Source organism: Cricetulus griseus, chromosome 3 (assembly GCF_003668045.3).
Source record: "Cricetulus griseus strain 17A/GY chromosome 3, alternate assembly CriGri-PICRH-1.0, whole genome shotgun sequence".
Lineage (NCBI taxonomy): Eukaryota > Metazoa > Chordata > Mammalia > Rodentia > Cricetidae > Cricetulus > Cricetulus griseus.
The window spans coordinates 280142897-280158984 of record NC_048596.1 but is presented as its reverse complement, the minus strand read 5'-3'; the positions used below and the strand labels follow the sequence as shown (position 1 = coordinate 280158984).

Here is a 16088-nt window from a genome sequence, read left to right as displayed (position 1 = left end):
TTATTTTTCCCCAGACTCAATCTTTCTGCTCCCACTTGTCCTCCTCTCCTCTCCTCTTATCTCCCTCTCTTTTTTCTGACTCCCTCTTGCCTTCCCTCATGTTCCCAATTAGCTCAGGAGATCTTGTCCCTTTCCCCTCCTCTGGGGGACCATGTAAGTGTTACAATAAATCTTTCTGCCAAAAGCCGCCCGAGCCCTACCACCACGTGGGTGGTCTCCACTACTGCCTGAGTTCTGCCCACCACGTGGATGAAGAAAATAACACAGAGAATTACATTATGTACAAATGCTGCTTGGCCAATGACTAGGATTCTCATCTGTTAGCTCAGTCTTATTTATCATAAATCTATATATTTTATAAGACTTATCTTATCGGACACCTTCTGTTGGAGTCCTCTCTTGCCGGTGGATCACATCGCACCACTGGAGGAAGTGCGGAGGGGAAAAGGGACACGTCCTGTTTGTTCTTCCTTAAATATGAGTCTCCTTGCTGTCACTTTCTTCCTGGATCACCACTTCTCTACTACATTTCCCAGAATCCTCCTCGACTCCTAGTCCTGCCTAACTTGCTGCCTCATTGGCCAAACATTCCCATTCTGTGGGCTGCTGTTTTGTCTTATTGAATGTGTCCTTTGCCTTACAGAAGCTTCTGAGTTTCAGGAGGTCTCATTGATTCATTGTCTATCTCAGTGTCTGTGCTACTGGTGTTATGCTCATGAAGAAGTCTCCTGTAAAAATTCTTTCTAGGGTACCTCCTAGAAAGAAGTACCCCAGTGACTGTGGGACCCAGAAGGTGGAGAGAAAACTGATCCAGTGAGACCAAGATAGATGGATAAAATCTCCTTCTACAGGTGTCAGCACAGACAACTATACCCAAACAGACTTTAAATCATTACACGATGAAACCAAATGTAAGTACCGTCTACCTACAAATCTATGTATTTATGTAAGAGAGCGGGGCTCTAGTCTATTCTCAACATCATTTATGTTTTAACAGGAGTACAGAACACTTAGAAAAGATTCTACCAAAATTACATTCCCAAACCTCAAGAGAGAAGAAAGTAGCCTTTCTCAGACCTTGGCCCTGTCTTTTATACCCCTCTAGTGTTGAGATTACAGGCGTGAGCTATAATTCTCTTTTAGACTGACTCACTCTTATGTAGATCTGTGTGCCCTGGGACTCACAGAGATTCCTTTACCTGTTAATACTGAATCCTAGGATTAAAGGTGTGTACCACCGCATCATAGCTTCTGGCTTCTGTAAATAAGGTGGGTATCACAACTGCCTGATCGCTATATCTTGAGGCTGATTTGCTTTTCTGAATCATCAGTTCGCCTGCACCACACACTGACAGCATACAGAGATTTCTTTCATTTTGTTTGTAATGCAGAAGTAAAGTTTGTTCTAATTATCTACGTATTTCAGTTTTCTGTACAGTCTGCCATTCCACTATTGCTCTGATGCATTCTGAGACCTGTGAACATATCTCCCAACATTAAGATTAAAAGAATTCCAGTCAACTGGGCTCCTGGGACTGTTATATTTTGTTGTTGTTATTGTTTTATTTAAAACACATTTTTTATTTATTTTACTAACCAACCACAGTGTCCCCTCTCGGCTCTCCTCCAAGCCCCCCAGGGGCTTCCCATCTAGTCCCACACCTTCCATTCCCCCTCTGTCTCCACTCAGAATGGGGCAGGCTCCCTAGGGCTTGAGCAAAGCATGGCACAGCTAAGCCTCAGGTACAGGTCCTGAGCTCATTGCTAGGAGTCCTACAAAGAGAACAAGACACACAACTGTCACACACGTGCAGAGGGCCTAGGCTAGTCCCATGCAGGATGCCTAGCTCTTGGTTCAGAGTCCATATGCTCTCACAAGCTCAGGTCAACTGTTTCTGGAGGTTCCCTCATCATGATACACCTGCCTTGGACAATCCCTCCTCTCTTTTTTTTAGCAAGACTCCTGGAGCTCTGCCCAGTGCTTGTCTGTTTATCTCTGCATCTGCTTCGATCCATTACTGGATACATTATCTCCAATGTCAATTAGAATAGTCAATAAACTGATTACAGTAGATGGCTGGTTCAGGTACCCTCTCTACTATTGCTAGGAGTCTTAGCTGGGGTCATCTTGTGGATTCCTGGGTGTTAACTTGGTGCCAGGATTATCACTAACCCAAAAATGGCCCCCTCATCAAGACATCTCTTTCATTGATTACCACTGTGTACTGCACAAACACAGCTCCCACACCCAACCAGTGTAACCTGTTCCACCCAGCTTCTCTCCTTCCATCCCCCTCCCCAAACACCAGTTCACCTAGGAAATCTCCTCTATGTCCCCTTCCACTGTATTTTATTTGAGAACTCCTTGTTATCTAGCCTCTCTCGGGTTGTGAATTGTACGTTGCTTACCCTATACTTTATCCCAAGTATCCATATCATGTTTGCATATCATGTTTGTCTTTCTGGTTCTGGATTACCTCAATCAGAATGATTTTTTCTAGTTCCATCCATTTGCTTGCAAATTTCACGAGGTCATTGTAAATAAAGATTGTATTGGCATGAAAACAGACACATGGCTCATGGAATTGAACTGAATTGAAGACACAGACATAATTCCACACATTTATGAACGCCTTATGTTTTGATGAAGAAGCCAAAAGTATGTAATGGAAAGAATACATCTTTCAAAAATGATGCTGGCATAACAGGATGTTGACAAGCAGAAGAATGCAAATAGATCCACATCTATTGTCATGCACAAAACTGAAGTCAAAGTGGATCAAAGAACTCAGCAAAAATACAGTTACAGTGAACCTGATAGAAGAGAAATTGGAAGTAGCTTTGAACTCATTGGCAGAGGAGACTACTTCCTCAATATAACACCAGTTGCAATACACTTAGAGAAACAATTAATAAATGCAACCTCTTGAAACTGAAAAGCTTCTGTAAGGCAAAGATCATGATCATTAAGACAAACTAGCAGCATACAGAATGGGAAAAGATCTTCACTAATCCCATATCTGACAGAGGGCTGATCTCCAAAATATATAAAGAAATCAAGAAATTAGAATAAAAATACCAAATAATTCAAATTTTAAAACATGGGGTACACATCTTAATAGGGAATTCTCAACAGAAGAATCTCAAATCACTGGAAGCCTTGAAGGGAACAGCTCATCATTCTTAGTCATCAGGGAAATGCAAAACAAAATGGCTCTGAGATACCATCTTATACCTGTCAGACTATCTAAGATAAAAATTGCTGATGACAGCTTTTGCTGGACAGGTTGTGTAGTAAGCAGAATACTTCTCCACTCCTGGTGGGAATGTCAATTGTACAGCCACTTTGGAAATCAGTTTTGTGGTTTCTCAGAAAATTGGGAATCAATCTATCTCCAGAAATGATGATGTCACTCTTGGGCATATAGCCAAATGATGCTCAGTCATACCACAAGGACACAACTATGTTCATAGCCACATTATTCAGAATAACCAGAAACTGAAGGCATCCTAGAAGCCCCTCAACCAAAGAACAGATTAAAAAGTGTGGTACATTTACACAATGGAGTATTACTCAGCTGTTAAACAAACTTTTTCTTAATCATTAACCTAAGTCACAGTCTATGGCTCCTTAATATTAAACCATGTGTTCTGGCTGTGTAACTCCTGGCTTTATTTTTATCCTGCAGCCTCTGCTTTATCAGAGGCAGTGGCAACACTTTATCTTATTTTATCTATATTATGTTTTCACCAAAATATTTGCTAACATAATGCCTTACTATATTTATGAAAGACCCTCAACAATCAAAATTCTATTTAAACTAACATTATTGTTGTATACAATCATTACTTTAGTTGAACAGAACAGTCTAGCAGGAACTCATTTTCATCATAATCCACAGGTAAAAATATCCAGTATAATGGGATATTTCCATGAGATAAACACACAATATCACAGGCAATAGGGGATCTCCCCACACCCATTCACACCATGTCAGATACCAGAGAAAGGTGGCAGCAACCAACGTGCAGACACAACAGTAGCAAGAGATATTCTTGTGCTGAGGCTCTCAGGGCTGTGCCTATCTGAGATTCACCCATCAGAGTTTTGTTCCCTGATGCGCCAATCCCCTGAAGTCAATTGCTATCTGCTGCTCCTCTGACTTGGCCACTGGCAATCCACCAAGACTGAGGGGAAGGCATCCACATTCCATAGGGCTCTATCTATCCAACTCAGCCTGAAAGAAACATATACATACCCTTAAATATCAATCGTCTGTCTGACAGGTGCACAATAAAACTGAGGAAACCTAAGAGGAAAATGGGCACGAATCTACTTTTTTAAATCTTTTCATGTGATATATTAAAATAGAAACAAGCCAGATTTACATTCTCTGTATTTTTTCAGTCACACCTGAATCCTTTTTTTCAGATTTTTGCTACATCTGCTCTGTAATCGTATGTCCGGCTGTACTAGTCAGAGTAATGTCAAAGTCCCCACTGAGGGGAGCATCCTTCTGTACGCTGTGAATATGTGTTTCTCTTACTGGTCAATGAATGAAGCTGTTTCAGCCAATGCACAGACAGTAGTAGCCAGGCAGGAAGTATAGGCAGGGCCACCAGACTAGGAGCAGCCTGGGAAGAGGAATGCAGAGAGTGGGTCCCAAAGACACCACATAGCTACCCAGAAGTTAGGACACCAGAACATTCTTGGGGAAGCAAAGACCATGTGGGGATGCATAGATTGATAGATATTGGTTAATTACTAAGAGAGAGCTAGTCAAAGAGAAACTTGAGCAATTGGTCAAACAGTTTACGATTAATATAAGCCTCTGTGTTGAAGGACTGTGGGACAAGAATGGACAGAAACATCTGTCCACAACACATAGCTATTTTCTGTGTCCAGTGAGTCCCTGAGGTCCACTTTTTTGCACACATGAGGCATCTGCTGTTTTGTTTGTTAGTTTGTTTGAGCAACTCCAATGTTTTCTCTAAATCTGTAAAAACCCTAGGCTGAGACACTGATGGTAGGGCTGTATGAGAAGTTTCTCTAACATCTCTGTTTTCTTCTGATTATTTCATCCACACTGAAGACACTCCTGTCTGTCATAGGCTGAGACACTGATGGACTAGTGAGTGACAAGTGCTTCTGACACCACTGTTTCCTGCTGGTTATTTCATCCTCTCTGTCGATGCTCCCGACTGTCATAAGCTCTGTTTCAGGCAAGCCAGATACACATTGCTTGACACTTCATATGTGCTATAAGCAGCATCTTCACAGTTAATAGGGTAGCATGTGTTCTCCACATTAATGTGTAATCTGGGGTAAGACTGTGGCATACACTAACTGTCCCCAGTGGGTTCTTCTCCCACAATTCTCTTATGTCTCATGACTGCCAATTATGCAAGACACGACATCTGTGAGTCTTAGGATTCTTAGAAATGCCATTGCCTTTACCACTCAACTTGGGTGTGGGTCTGGCTCGTCTCCAGTGTCATGTTATCCTGCCTGCAGTGCCTGACTCACTAGTCAAGCTAGCTTATGACTCTATTCTATTGGGCAGGCTGAGGCTTCAGGGAGGGCTAGCCATTGTTCCAGGAAGGAAAGGGTGGAGCCAGAGGCTGCTCTGCTAATGCCCCACTAGAGTCCTCTATTAATAGCTCTTAAGAAGCCCTGGGCAGCACAGTCCTGGTTTCTGCCTTTGGAGAGAAGCTGCTGTACTCCAGGAGAGCAGGGACAAGCAAGGTACACAGACCCTGAATCCTCCTGGCTCATGCTCCATAAGCATCCGAATAGCTTTGCTCTGGTTACCTGGGACTTCTCTTCTTTCTCTAGGTTTTGTTGTTCTTTGTTTTCTTGTTTGTTTGTTTGTTTCTTTGGTTTCATCGTCGTAGTTGTTGTTTTAAGGTAATAATAGAATTGCATCATTGTTTCTCCCTCCCCCCCCCCTTTTCCTGCTTCATACTCTCAGAGATGTCCTTTCTGATTCTTTACAATTTCTGGCATCAGTTAAAAAATTGTTCATTATGTGTCTTGCTTTGAAGTGAGGGTTTGTTTGTAGGAAGGAAACTCATTTTGAATATAGCTGAGCTAGACGGTGCTGCTGGTTCTTTCTCAAAGAAACACATTAGGTTCTTAGAGAATCAGTTGGTGCTTCGGGAAGCAGTGCCAAAGCTTCACCCACAGCCTGTGACACAGAAGATCTACATAACACAAGTTGACACAGGCTTCATAAACAGTCTGACATTAGACTGTAGTCACTGCAGGCTTAACCTTACATGCTGCCTGTTTTTCTGTCTGTGTGTTATCTGCCATGCAGAGGTTCACATAATTGAGGAGGATATGTGATGCCCATTCCTGGTGGTAATGTGTTGGCAACTAACCACATTGCCAGCTTAAAAAGGCTGAAGTGTCAGATTAAATAAATATTATATTTTGTATGTGTATGTATTTGTGTGCACATAAGTGTGTCTGTATGCATACATGCATGTGTAACATGCATAAAAATCTTTCAAAAAGAAGAAAAAAGTTCTGACCTCTTTTTGTTAGTTGTTACAACACACATATAGCCATGTACATGTATAGTCCTAAATATTGCCTAGTATGTATGCATAATATGACTGGTGTGTATGTTCTAAGGGGCAACCACTGGTATTGGACAATTCCTTGTTCCCTAGGTGTTTGATACAGTCTTACTCCTTGAGAATGGCCTCAGTTGCTCCATCACGGGATCCCAGGTTGGATGCTGAATGGGAGGAATGGAAGAAGGAATTTGGAAAAACCTACAGCCCGGTTGGTAACATGAGCACTGTTCAGAGGGTATTCAGGAAGGATGGCCCTTGCTGTTGGAAGTATCTAGGCATAAATGTGGTCACAGAGGCCACCCATCAGCAAGGACTTGCTTAGACATGCACCATAACCTCAAAGTAACAAGCCTTGCTGATCCTCTGGGCGTGGAGAATGCCTGGCTATCATGACCTGGGATCCCTCTCCATGCCTGTTCTTTACATGTTACTACTCTACATTTGGTCACCTTATGTGTGGAGTTAATATGAAAAAAATACTATGTGTTGTATTCATGTCCAGGATGAAGAAGGTCACAGAAGAGCACTGTGGGAGAAAAGTAAGGAACTAGTTGAGAAGCACAATGTGGAATATGAGCAGGGCAGGAGCAGCTATTCTCTGGGCCTGAATGAATTTAGTGATCTTGTGAGTGAGATATGAATTTATAATTCTGAGTTACTTCACTTAAGATCTTCACAGTCTCCTGGTTTTTATTATTTTCTTTTCTTTTCTATGAAGACAGATGAAGAACATAGGAAATATTGTCTTGGAAAGATGAAGTACACAGAGGAGTCACCTACATCTGAGAATGTAGAGGAGAAAGCTAAGTGACTACAGTGATGGATTAGGTATGACAATATCTCATCCCTATATTTTCCTGCCCATGGGAAGCCAAGAAGGAACTCGTGTACTCACTGACATCATCTGGAATACTGGCAGTTCACTGCTTGATTAAGGGTTCTGCTCTATGAATGAAGTGTGGAGAGAGTTTATATTGGGTTGTGGATGACAAATTTTTCTCCTTGACTGGGGTACTGTAGTTGGGCATTAACATGGTGACCATGAAGGAAAAAGGCCTCAGAGAAGGTACTGTGACAAAGTCACTGTGCTGCAGTCTTTCTAATCAATGTGGCATGTGCTTTTCTTGCAGCCAGAATAACAGGAGGTGCATGATTAGGAACAGTAAGACAGCCTAGGAGTAAAGCAATCATTCTTTCTTTGTCTCAGCAGTTTCTGCCCAAGATGTGCGCTGCATGCTGCTGGGGAGAATGGACTGCAGGAAAGAAGGACCAGGAGGGGTCCTCGCCATCGCATTTGGAGTAAAGTGGTGAATTCGTTTAATGTCATCACTGTGGTGTGGACTACCAGTCATAATCTCACTAATAAAACACTACAATTTTTTACTGCAGTGTCTTAAAATTAAATCTTTCTTTCTTTCTGTTTTTGTTAAAGTAAGATTTAATGTCATTAAAACCTCCTATTTGAGGGTATACCTGGCTGTAGGATGGCGTTCTAGGAGAAGGAGTGTCTGATTATCTTATTATAGAGTCAGGTTCCCAACCCTGGTTCAGCTGTTTCCAGGCATTCAGGTGCCCATTTCCTGTAATGATCTGAAAGTTGACAAGGAATTTTCTGGGATTCCAACTTCTTAAAATACATGAGGTGAGCAAGTATAATTGGTTACTGGAAAGCATTCAGTGCAGAGATGGCACCTTCTGTCCACTGCCCTGACCTGTGCCATGAATCTCATTCTATATGAACATATCAGTGACCTGTACGAGCTGTGCTGTGACCACTTAGAGGCCATCTAAGGGATGAGGTTTAGGGTCACAGAAGTGTAGACAATTCTCAGGTGACACCATCAGAACCCAAAGGAGCCCACTCATGCAAAAACATACATGGCTGTCTCTAGCTTCAATTGCATTCAGTTTAACCTCGGAAATCATCATAGTTTCAGGAGGGTTCAAATTTCAAAAATCATTTTTCCACTAACCTAAGTAAGTCCAATAACTGTGACTATTTGTGAAATTAAAACAAAAACAGAACATTAGAGACTAAAAACAGACAAATGAACAGAGTTTAAATTTTGTATCCAAAATGGAACTATGGGGACATAGCAAGGAGTAACAAGGTCAAAACAACACAATAGCAGCATATCCTAAAAATTTCATGACTGACTCAGAGAACTGATTGTTTCACCTATGATACCTGTAGGACTGGTAGATACTCTGGCTGGCTCTTGCCATATGTTTAGCTTTAGCTTTCTGTGGTGGGTATGTCATGACCCTGGTCTCACCACCTCCTATGAACTCCACTGCAAGTTAGACTTCACCTTCACAGTGTATGAGAGGCCTCTCAGAGCCTGGTTGCAGAAGCTCTGACCTGTGCCTCAACCCAGTGTCTCTCAGAATCCATTACTCTCCAAATTTTGGGATTTTCATGCTATAGACAAAGTTGTTCCCAATTACACCACCTGGTTTCAAGGCACCTTTGGGTAAAGCTTGGCATTTTGGGATTTAAATGCATTGCCTTCTGTTCAGGGATCCTATGGACTTATTTCCCTAGAGAGCAGTTTTCCAGACCTCTCTAAATGTTCCACAACTAACCCTTGCTGACTCTCCCATTGTTAGGGGAATGTATTTGAGTCTGTAGGGGAGACACTCTTATTTCCAGGGTCTTAAGTCTCAACAATGAACATTACAAACACACACGGATAGTTACAAGAAGGCAAAGCATTTACTAAATGAGAAATAGCCAAGTGTTTGTAGGGCATTGCAGGGCAGGCTAGGTGTCCAGTCATGTCTCTCCTGCTACCTTACCTCTGTTAATGTCTGGAATTCCCACCCCACCCTGCACCTGTTCAGTATCTTCCTGCCTCATCACCATCTAAACAAAAACATGTGAGGCTGTGGGATATAGTTCACATTCAAACAGCCCCAGTAAGCAACAGCAACACAACTTTTACAGTTCCTCTCTGTGATTGAAGGTTATCAACCGGGATTGCCCTCCTATACATAGAACAGATGTTCCTTATGTGTTATATATGAATACTATATAACTAGAGTAAATGAACAGCTGTTATGCTGACTTCCCAAAACTGTACATGAGGCATTCCACCCTGCTTTCCTCATGGTACCAGTAAATGCCAGAAAACCAAGACACAAATGTATCCTCCAAAATGGAAATCAGCCCCTACATCTTGGCACATGATATTTTGCACACTAGGCTGGGTTCCAGCTACTGCCCAGCCCTCTGTCCTATGGAAGGGTATTTAATAACCTATCCTTACTTTTCTGGCCTAAGCATGAATTATTCACCATCAACAAATCCTGTTCTTGGTCTCCTAAACTTATGATGCCTTTCTTCTGTTTCAGTGTCCTGCTTCTCATTTAATGACCCACCTATGCCACCTGACACACACACACCTAAATCCAGTCTCACACATCAGAATACCCATGATGTTTGTCTTTAATGCCCTGGTTTCATTTCTAAACATAATAAACTCCAGTTCCATGTTTTTCCTACAAATGTCATTACGGCATTTTCTTTATGTTTGAAAGAAAGTATATTGAATAAACATATAGGGTTTTCTTTATCCATTCATCATCTGGTGGATGACAGTCTGGTCAAGTGTCTTAGCTGTTGTCTATGGTGAAGCAGTGAACACAGGTATATGGATGACTCAGGTGTGCTGACTTAGCATCTCATGTCATATTCAGCAATGGTATAATTGTATTTCAGTTATAATTTTGTTTCTTGATAAACCTGCTCATAGAATTTCCAGTGTCTGCAGTGGTCCACATCCCCATTGGCAGTAGACTGTGTCTCTTTCCTCAGAATAGCACTTGCATGAGCTTTCATTTGGTGATACTCTGACTTTGGTCCAGAGACTCTGAGAGCAGCTTGAATTTGTACTTCCCTTGTTGATAAGCATATTGAACTTTAATTTATTTTTAACTTGGACACATGTAAGTGGAGTTTTTTATCATTTTTTATTTGAATTAAAAACAAGATTGATTCATGTAAATGGAGTTTTTAAATGGTCTATGTAATAAAATCCAGAGTCAGATACAGAGGAAAATGCTGAGAGACCAGAGAGAAGAAGGAGCTAGCCACCACCATACCTTTCCCCTTTATTGTCTCAGCAGACAAGACATGAACTTCTTGTTTCTCCCTGCTAATATCCTGTTTCAGCCCAGCTATCTCACTTCCTGTCTGTCTCTACACACTCCAGACCTCTACAGTTAGCTAGTGGTCAGCTCCATTCTCTGATCATCAGACACGCTTTGTTTGTAGAAACAAGATGTCACTACAGACAAACCTTCCAAGGTAACTAGTCAGTTCATTGGCTATTTTAAGCTATATTTATTTTTCAGTTTTTGAGATTGTAATATAATTATATCATTTCCTCTCCCATTTCTTTCCTCCAAGTATTCCCATATATCCACTCCTTCCTCTATTTGTAACTCATGGCCCATTTTTGTATTGTTTGTAATTACATTTAAGTGTGTGGGTCTCTCCCTCTCTCTCTCTCTCTCTCTCTCTCTCTCTCTCTCTCTCTCTCTGTGTGTGTGTGTGTGTGTGTGTGTGTGTGAGAGAGAGAGAGAGAGAGAGAGAGAGAGAGAGAGTAGTTCTTTTCATACACGAGGTTCATTTGCTTGGCAGAGTTATATCAGGATATCTTGTATTATTTTTGCCTATTTTAAATGCTGTTGTTTCCCTAATTTCTTTCAACCCTTTTATTGTTTGAATATAGATAGGAGGGCTATTCAATATTTTTATTGAGTTAATCTTGTATCCAGACACTTTACTCAAGGTATTATCAGCTGTAGGAGTTCCTTGGTAGAATTAGTTGGGCCACTTATGTATGCTATCATATCAAGGGATATGTTACATTATACCAACGATATGACAAGCAGGATATATATCGTATATGATATGTATCATTCTTATACTATAATTATATGCATGATACTATTTTGTATCAACTAATGTGATGATGGATTGACTTCTTCCTTTCCTATGTACATATCCTTGATTTTCTTTAGTTGTTATACTGCTCTAGCTAGAATTTGAAGTACTATATCTATTAAACATGGAGAGATTGGACAGCCCTCACTTGCTCCTGATTTTATTGGATTTCTTTTTAGTTTCTCTCAATTTAATATGGCGTTGGCTATAGGCTTGCTGACTATCACTTTATGATGTTTAGGTATGACCCTTGTATCCCTGATCTCTCTAAGACTTGCATGATGAATATTGAGAATTTCTGAGTTACAGCCTCAGTGTTCTCTAAGGTTTCAGACCAGAAACTTATAACAAGCAGGTAAGGCTAACTAATAGGATCTGAGTTTGAACTAATCAGTTCATACATGTGTCATTCTTCTCATGGCTCTTTATTAACAAAAAGTTCTCCCCAAGAGTTCTCAAAAGTTTTCTCTCATTCCACAAGGCTTCCAGTTTATATACTCACACAGACACAGAACTAGCAATTATCTGGCAATTGCAAGGACACTGGGTATGCATATCTCAGGGTCAAGAAAATCAGTAAGATCTGACAAAGCAGGCACCTAAAGTCTCAGAGGGGACATCTGGGCATAGCTTAAGAGGTAGGGAAGAGTTAATGAAGTATGAGACCATGATTTCTAAGAAGAGAGAAAGGGTGTTAGTCGGTACCACTACAGTGGTGTAGTCAGTTGAGCTAAAAGATTGTAATGGATAGCTGTAGAAAAAAAAAAGGAAGAAACACTGTAGCTTTATGCTTTCTATACACTGGCTTTTGCTTTTGCTTTTGAGGACATTGGAAACACAGAATCATGGTACCCATCACAACTTGCATAGGTTGCAGAAGGAAAATGGGTGGCATTTGATCCTCATTAGCATTTTCACCAATGTTAGCTGAATAAAGGGGATTTCTCAGTTCTACATCAAAGGGAAATGCTAAGGCTCTGTAGTTGAGATCTGGAGGCTGCTGCTTCCAGGCTCAGGGAAAACAATTGGGTGCTCTTACTTTCTTACCACAGATGCCCTATTGAGAAGGAATTTCCTTTCTCTGAGGCCTTTTTGAGAATAAAAAGCACCCAGTACATGGACACAGTAGATGGAACATTTTCATGAGGTAAACGCACACATGCAGTGGGAATCACCCAATGTAGTGAGATATCCACATTTCCACCCCACCCGCACCTGTTGCACTGACCACACCTATTTTGGCATGGTCACAGATGAGGACATGATGGGGGAAGGCTAGGTATGGCTTCCAGGACCACAGCTTTCTCTCTTCTTTCCAGTAAGTACGAGGACAGCAGCCTGGCTGTGGATCCTAGGAGTCAATGAAAGTACAAGAAGCCTACAGAACACCAAACAGACTTGAACACAAAAAAAAGTCCCATCATCACATAATAATTAAAACACCAAACATACAGAATAAAGAAAAAATATTAAGAGCAGCAAGGGAAAAAGGCCAAGTAACATATAAAGGCAAACCTATCAGAATTACACCAGAATTCTCCATGGAAACTCTGAAAGCTAGAAGGACTTGGATAGATATTCTACCAACTCTGAGAGAACATGGCTGCCAGCCCAGACTACTATACTCAGCAAAGCTTTCAATCACTATAAATGGAGAAAACAAGATATTCCACGACAAAACCAGATTTAAACAATATGTATTAATCCAGCCCTACAAGAAAGTACTGGAAGGAAAACTCCAACCTAAGGAAATTAACTACACTTGCATAAACATAGGCAATAGATAATCCCACTCTACAAAAACACAAAATAAAAGGCAGGGTAAATCCACAAACAATACCAGTACCAACAACAAACCGAAAGCAAACAAGAATAAACACTCAATGAACCTTAATTTCCCTCAATATTAATGATCTTAACTTGCCTATAAAAAGACACAGGCTAACAGATTGGATACAAAGACAGAATCCATCCTTCTGCTGCATACAAGAAACACACCTTGAATTCAAAGACAGACATTACCTCAGCGTAAAGGGTTGGGATAAGATACTCCATTCAAATGGACCCAAGAAATGAGCTGGGGTAGCTATCCTACTATCTAACAAGTTAGACTTCAAACTAAAATCAATCAAAAGAGATGAAGAAGGTCATTTCATATTCATCACAGGAAAAATCCATCAGGAAGAAGTCTCAGTTCTAAACATCTATGCCCCAAATACAAAGGCACCAACATTCATAAAAGAAACATTATTAAAACTAAAATCACAAATAAGGCCTCACACAGTTATAGTGGGAGACTTCAACACCCCACTCTCACCACTGGAGAGGACACCAGACAGAAACTCAACAAAGAGACAAAGGAACTAACAGAAGTTATGACCCAATTGGAATTAACAGATATTTATAGAACTTTCTATCCAAATACAAAAGAATATACCTTCTTTTGAGCATCACATGGAACCTTCTCAAAAATCGACCACATTCTCAGCAACATAGCAAACCTCAACAGGTACAAAAAATTGGAATAATCCCCTGTGTCTTATCAGACCACCATGCTTTAAAGTTAGAAATCAAAAACAAATCAAAGTGCAAAAAATCTACCAACTCATGGAAATTGAACAACACGCAATTGCAACATTCCTGGGTCAAGGAAGAAATAAAGAAAGAAATTGAAGATTTCCTAGAATTCAATGAAAATGTTGACACAACATACCCAAACTTATGGGACATTTTGAAAGCAGTACTAAGAGAAAAGTTCATAGCTCTAAGTGCTCACATGAAGAAACTAGAGAATAGTCACACCAGAGGTTTGACATCACAGCTGAAAGCTCTAGAAAAAATGGAAGCAAATTCACCCTGGGAGCAGATGCCAGGAAATAATCAAACTGAGGGCAGAAATCAATAAAGTTGAAACAAAGAAAACAATTCAAAGAATAAATATAACAAAGATTTGGTTCTTCTAGAAAATCAACAAGATAGACAAACCATTATCCAAACTAACCAAAAGGCAGAGAGAGATCACACAAATTAACAAAATCAGAAATGAAAAGGGGGACATAACAACGGACACTGAGGAAATCCAGAGAATCTTTAGGTCATACTTTGAAAACCTGTGCTCCACAAAATTTGAAAATTTAAAAGAAATGGACAATTTTCTGGACAGTTATCACTTACCAAAATTGAATCAAGAACAGATAAGCAACTTAAACAGACCTATAACCTCTAAGGAAATAGAAGCAGTCATCAAAAATCTCCCAAGTAAAAAAAGGCCCGGGCCAGATGGATTCACTGCAGAATTCTACCAGAAGTTCAAAGAAGTGCTAATACCAATACTCCTCAATTGTTCCACAAAATAGAAGCAGAAGGGACATTGCCAAACTCTTTTTATGAGGCTACAATAACCTTAATACCCAAGCCTCACAAAGATACAAATAAGAAAGAAAACTACAGACTAATATCCCTCATGAATATTGATGCAAAAATTCTCAATAAGATCCTGGCAAATCGAATACAAGATCATATCAGAGAAATCATCCAAAATGATCAAGTAGGCTTCATTCCAGGGATGCAAGGATGGTTCAACATACAAAAATCCATCAGTGTAACCCAGCATATAAACAGACTGAGGAAAAAAAAAACACATGATCATCTCACTAGATGCTCAAAAAGCCTTTGACAAAATCTAACGGCCCTTTCATGATAAAGGTCTTGTAGAAATCAGAAATAACAGGAACATACCTCAACATAATAAAAGCAATATAGAGCAAGCCAACAGCCAACATCAAATTAAATGGAGAGAAACTCGATCCAATTCCTCTAAAATCGGGGACAAGACAAGGCTGTCCACTCTCTCCATACCTCTTCAATATTGTCCTTGAAGTCCTAGATAGAGCAATAAGACAACAAAAGGAGATCAAGGGAATACAAATAGGAAAGGAAGAAGTCAAACTCTCACTATTCGCAGAGGATATGATAGTCTACATTAGTGATCGGAAAAACTCTACCAGGGAACTCCTACAGCTGATAAACACCTTCAGCAAAGTGGCAGGATACAAGATTAACTTAAAAAAAATCCATAGTCCTACTATATACCGATGACACATTGATGGAGAAAGAAATCAGAGAAACATCACCCTTTACAAGTGCCACAAACAACATAAAATACATTGGGGTAACACTAACCAAAAATGTGAAAGACCGGTACCATAAGAATTTTGAATCTCCAAAGAAAGAAATTAAAGAAGATACCAGAAAATGGAAAGATCTCCCATGCTCTTGGATAGGTAGGATCAATATAGTAAAAATGACAATCTTACCAAAAGCAATCTACAGATTCAATGCAATCCCCATCAAAATCCCAACACAGTTCTTCACAGACCTTGAAAGAACAATTCTCAACTTTATGTGGAGAAACAAAACACCCAGGATAGCCAAAACATCCCTGTACAATAAAGGAACTTCTGGGGGCATCACCATCCCTGACTTCAAGCTCTATTACAGAACTATAGTCCTGAAAACAGCTTGGTATTGGCACAAAAATAGACAGGTAGAC

General features: G+C 40.3%; 1 non-coding gene across 2 annotated transcripts; it reads left to right on the top strand.

The window, feature by feature from the left end:
• Positions 1–5590: 5590 nt before the first annotated feature.
• LOC100756791 lies at positions 5591–7984 on the top strand. 2 transcript variants are annotated; one of them, XR_003484168.2, is made up of 5 exons: positions 5591–5746; positions 6679–6793; positions 7088–7210; positions 7304–7413; positions 7796–7984. It is a non-coding gene; the product is annotated as an uncharacterized LOC100756791 (transcript). The 2 variants fall into 2 exon arrangements; XR_003484169.2 differs by having other exon boundaries at positions 7793–7984.
• The last annotated feature ends 8104 nt before the right edge of the window (positions 7985–16088 follow it).